The following is a 6,105-nucleotide window of genomic DNA, read 5'->3' on the forward strand; positions in this document are numbered from 1 at the left end:
TGGCCGAGAGAAGAAACCGGACTCTCAAGGAAGCCATACGGTCCATGATAGCCGATTCGGGCATTGCTCAGAAATTTTGGGCTGAGGCTATCAACACTGCATGTTATACATAAAATCGGTCTCTAATTAACAAGTTTCATAACAAAACACCTTATGAGGTTTATTTTAACAGGGTTCCCAAACTTAGTTACCTCAAGATTTTCGGTTGTAAATGCTATATACATATAAATGGTAAAACCCAACTCTCTGCTTTTGATGCAAAAACCGATACTGGGATCATGCTGGGTTATTCAGCAGTGAGTAAGGCATATAGAGTGTATAATAATAGAACCTCAACCATGGAGGAAACACTTCACGTTGTTTTCGATGAATCGATTGAAAGTAATACTGCATCATGCCTTGATCTACACAACAGATTGGAAAACAACAATATCCATTCTGATAGTGAAGACGAAATCCCAGTTTTCAGGCGGTTTGTCCATGACCAGATGGGTAATATTGAAACCCAGCCGGATCAAGCTGTCCCACGATAGGAAGCTGACACTTCGGTCCAATCCGAGGAAGTCGGTCGGTCTGACAATCCTGTTCAGCCTACTGACATGTCTAGCCTTGATAAAATAAACGGTAATCTGGTAGACATCCCTGAACCGAATTTCAAAAGGAACACTAAACATCCTCCTGAGCAAATCATAGGTGATCCTTCAGAACCTGTTCGAACGAGAGGTCAACTAATGGAGGAATACCTTAATTCCGCCTTTATATCCCAGATTGAGCCGAAAAGAATAGATGAAGCATTGTCAGATCCGGATTGGATCTCGGGAATGCAAGAAGAGCTAAACCAGTTCGAGAGTAGTAAAGTCTAGTACCTAGTCCCTAGACCGAAAGATCAACCGGTCATAGGAACAAGATGAGTATTTAGAAACAAACTCAATGAAGACAGTTTGGTCACAAGGAACAAAGCCAGATTGGTGGCACAAGGTTACAAACAGGAAGAAGGCATTGATTTTGAAGAATCATTTGCCCCTGTAGCTAGGATTGAAGCCATTAAGATTTTTCTAGCCTTTGCTGCTTTCAAAAACTTTAAGGTTTTTCAAATGGATGTTAAAAGTGTATTTTTGAACGGTGACCTACGTGAAGAGGTGTATGTTGAACAACCACCCGGTTTCAAAAGCGCTGCATTTCCAAACCATGTATACCGGTTAAATAAAGCCTTATACGGTCTAAAGCAAGCACCTAGAGCCTAGTATGATACACTAACCGCATTTCTGTTACAACATAATTTCACCATCGGTTCGGTGGATAAAACGTTGTTTAAATTTGAAAAGAAGGAACATATCCTACTTGTTCAAATATATGTAGATGACATCATTTTCGGTTCCACCGATCCTAAGCTATGTGATGAATTTTCAAAAATGATGACTGACAAGTTTGAAATGAGTATGATGGGAGAATTAAGTTTCTTCTTAGGTCTTCAGGTTAAACAACTCAAAGAGGGAACGTTCATAAGCCAACCTAAGTACACCAAGGAGCTTCTAAAGAAGTTTGGGATGGACACATGCTCCTCAGCGGCTACTCCAATGAGCTCATCGATTAAATTGGACAAGGATGATGAGGGCCAATCGGTAGACCAGATCGCATACCGGGACATAATCGGTTCTCTCCTATACTTGACAGCGAGTAGACCAGACATCCTATTTGCAGTCGGTGTGTGTGGGAGATTCCAAGCAAATCCAAAACAATCCCATTACACAGCCGCAAAGAGGATACTGAAGTATCTAAAGGGCACACTCGATGTCGGTCTGTGGTATCCAAAGGACTCGTCCTTTAATCTAACGAGTTATTCAGATGCAGACTATGCAGGTTGTAAGATTGACAGAAAAAGTACCAGCGGAACATGTCAGTTCCTGGGTGACCGACTTGTGTCATGGCATAGCAAAAAACAGACATCGGTGGCCGCGTCCACTGCAGAAGCTGAATACCTTGCGACCGGAAGCTGTTGTTCACAATTACTTTGGATCCAACAACAGCTGAAAGACTTCGGTGTCATAGCAGAAGAGTCTCCAATCTTCTGTGACAATACAAGCGCCATAGCAATTACTTACAACCCGGTTCTCCACTCCAGAACTAAGCATATTGACATAAGGCACCACTTCATCAGGAAACATGTCACGCTGAAGCATATTCGGCTGGAATACGTACCGACTGATCAACAAGTAGCCGATATCTTCACGAAGCCTCTACAGGAAGCTAAGTTCTCTCAATTCAGACTTACTCTCGGTTTAACCAACATTAGTCAGATCCTTCCTAAGGATGCTTAAAGGGTAACCGGTTCGGATAGATAAAACCGGTAGTTCCTCCTAAAACTGTTGGACTTCAAATCTTCAAGGTACCTATGGAAGAATCGCCCGGCTTATCAGATAGAGTAAACCGACCGGCTACTTGGTGCATGCACCAAATAACCGCATCGGGATGAATAACTGATAGCTGACCGGTTCGGAAGTAGGCTATCTTAGATTATTTGAATTTCAGACAGAAGTGGAATAATTATCAGTGTTTAAAGATATCTGTTCTGAAACATTGCCCTTTCAAAGTAGACTGGTCGCACCTAAAAAGACGTGAAGATCTGATGATATCTTTCACAGTCCAGGTCTATGACCAACACCCTACACTGCAAACATGCCTATTTCATGCAATACCTTTTATCCTGCAGCTAATAGATATCATCTCATGTAATACATGGACAATAGGATACTCCCCAAACTAGTATTTAAGTGAAGCAAACATTCACCAAAACACTCATAAGATAAAAGATCATCCTCTCACTAAGGCAAAAATGTCTCAGTTTCTCAACATTCTTCAAGTTGATTTTCAATCCTATTCAAGCACCGAACACTATGACGTGTATCGGATGATCAAATCCCTGGAAGATACCGGTCTTCGGTACTTCCTGGACGACAAACACACCATATATCCTGAATCCATACTAGAATTTTTCTATAACGCTAGGGTGTTCAGGGGGACCCCCACTTTGAAACTCACATCCAATCTAAGGTGGGAGGCATCATCTTTGACTTCACGGAGAAAGACTTTGCGCGGTGCTTTAGCCTGCCAAAGCAAGGGCTGACAGATCTCGATGTTCCGGCCAACATAAAGGTCGAGATCTCCTCACCCTCGCACGGTCTGACGAACCGGTTGAGGATCACAATACAAAATCACACTTGAGAGCTGAATATCAGCTTCTCAATGATGTGATCGGTAGGAGCATCTTCGGAAGAGATGTCACTAACACCTACTGTACGACGACCTTCAACATGATGGCGGCGATCACCACCGGTACACCGGTGAACTGGTCTAGGGTCTTGTTCGACACCCTTATCTGGATGGTTGGCATCCGATCAGTCGGCCTCATCCCCCAACTAAGCTGCCTTCTTGTGGAGCTTGGTGTTCCGACCTGTCCCGGCGAAGGTCTGAACCAAGCCCAAGTGCTGACCAAAGAGATAACTGACTCCTTCTTTGAGCGGTTTGAGAGGGCCTGGAGGAGGAGGAACCGCCGTAACAACCCTACCGGTGTCGTCAACTCCCACGCACACTGAGTCACTCCTTCCTGCACCCGGTCATTTTGCTTCATGCACTGGGTGTATCTTTATCCAACATCATTATGATCCCTTCGGCTTTTCTTAAGTTTTTCCTCGGTTTTATTTATGATTCCCTCGGTTTCTTTTGATTACTCCCCATTATGTTAGTGCATTAATGAAAAAGGGGTCTTTAATTAATGAGGTAACTCCCAACTAACATGAGTAATCAATATCCAACTAACTTGGTTACTTCTCAACTAATACCTACCTCGGGCTCCGCAATCAGCCTCTTCCCAATGAACCTTGGAAACATAAAGATTCCATTTCCTAATAAAACAAAACTGACATTCAATGACACTATTTTCCCTCCAAAACCGACCCTATATAAAGGGCCATCCTCTACTCAACTCAACACATCCTAAAGCATAAAACATTCCTGAAATCTCTTGAATTCTATCTCTCTCAGCAAAACCGTAATCATGCCGAGTCGAACCCTAGGAAACTTTTTGAGCATCGATTTCGAATCATGCATGGAGGAATGGGACGGAAATCATGCAAAGAAACTCATGTTCGAATCCCTTATTGATACAGGCCTTCGTACATTCCTCGAAGAGTCCGGTCCTATTCTGATTGAGGACGTCAAGACGTTCTTCAGAGGCGCCTGCATCAGGGGCAATTACATAGTCTCTACGGTAAGAGACCACACCTTCTGGCTTGATGAAGCCGAATTTGCTTCCCTACTCAACCTGCCCACGGAAGGGTTCTCTGACTTTCCAACTCTGGAGGGGCTTGAGGTATTTTATCACGCACTTCTCTTCTCTGGAACCATTGATCCGGTGGAAAACTATGGGTTAAAAACCCGCCTCGCTAGTCACGCTCAACTCCTTCTTGAAATTGTGACTCGGTCTATTCTCTGTCAGTCCCCAAATTAGCGGTACTCAAAGAACACCTACAATATGATGATCAATATCGTTAGCCATAAGGCCATAAACTGGTCAACAGTCATCTTTCAAAACCTGAAGAACATGGTGCTGACCAAGAAAGGCCTCGGTTATGCACCTCACATAAGTAAACTGATTCTCAAGTACCGGCCAGAATTTGGACCGGGCACACCGGCCTCTTCTTCAAACATTCTTGACAAGGATGCGGTGGAAGAAAAGATCTCCAAAATGGTTATTACATAAGTTGTAATTTTTCATCTTTATGTATGTTTGTTTTCACACCGATTTATCTTTCGGTTTCCTTTCTGCAATGTCTCTTGAATACACTTCCACTTCAGTTTAAATGACCGAGTCATATTTAACATCCTGACTATTTATCTAAGTAACTGGTCAACATTGTCAAAATAACCGCGCCCCTATCCGGTCTCAAAGAAAAACCGCTTAAACTCAAAAGATTGCAAAATTCGGCTTACTCAAAATAACCGGTAACTTTAGAAAACCGCAGCATCAATCGGTTTCAAAAGAAGATTGCGTCATCAATGTCGAAAGCAAAAATTTTGGAGGGAAAGTTCCCGCCCAAAACTCCCGCCTCTTGGTTTACCGCCCACGGATTGACGCCCATTGGTTTCCCGCCCATGGTTTGCCGCCCATTCGTCTTGGAGGGAAAACTCCCGCCCAATGTTGATGGGACGGTTGGGTTTCCAAACCGTAACTATAAAAGGCACTCTCGTCCATCTCTTTTCACTCTCACGCGAAACAACTTTCTCTCTCTAAATTCTCAAACTCTCTCAAGCGGTTATCTGCACTTATTCTCTTCAAACTTTCTCCACTCTCTAAAATGGGGCGCAACTCGGTTCTATTCAAACACTTGACTCAAGTGGATTTCGAGGAAATCCGACATAGGGGCACACCTGCGGCAGTAGACGTCATTAACTGGGTAGCCAACGCCGGTCTGGAGTATTTTCTCGGCGGTCCTCATGTTCTATATAAAGATGCGGTTGAGGAATTTTTCAACACCGCAACTATATCTGACGACAAGATCACCGCAATTGTAGGCGGTACTGAATTGGAGCTAACCGAGGAATCGGTGGCGGAGAGCCTGCGCCTTCCAACAGCCAGCCAAGATGCAACGGCGGACATAGAGCTCAAAACGTTCGAAGCAGCATGCCAAATACTCTCGGCGACTAATGAGCCGATAAAAGTTTCCGGTAACAAATCGACGTTGCGACCGGAGTATATACCGATTTGTGATATCTTCACAAAGGCGGTTCAAGCAAGGGGAGGAAACTACCGCAACCTAACCAAGGACACAATCAGGATGCTAGTCGGCCTGATAGAAGGCACAAAGGTGAATTGGGCGAAGGAGGTGTTCAACAACTTGAGGGATATGGTAAAACCGGATTCCACCCGGTCATGGGGATACGTTGTTCCTCTCGGCAAAATCTTCATTCACCATAACCTCAAAATCGGTCCCGGCATCACCATCCATCAAGAAGCCTAATCAGAGCCAAACAATTCCTAGAAAGGAAGCAACCGACCCCCGGTTCCACAGGTGGCCGAAAGAAGACAACCGGCAAGAAATCGGCCCC

The sequence above is a fragment of the Impatiens glandulifera genome, chromosome 6 (genome assembly GCF_907164915.1).
Source record: "Impatiens glandulifera chromosome 6, dImpGla2.1, whole genome shotgun sequence".
Classification (NCBI taxonomy): domain Eukaryota; kingdom Viridiplantae; phylum Streptophyta; class Magnoliopsida; order Ericales; family Balsaminaceae; genus Impatiens; species Impatiens glandulifera.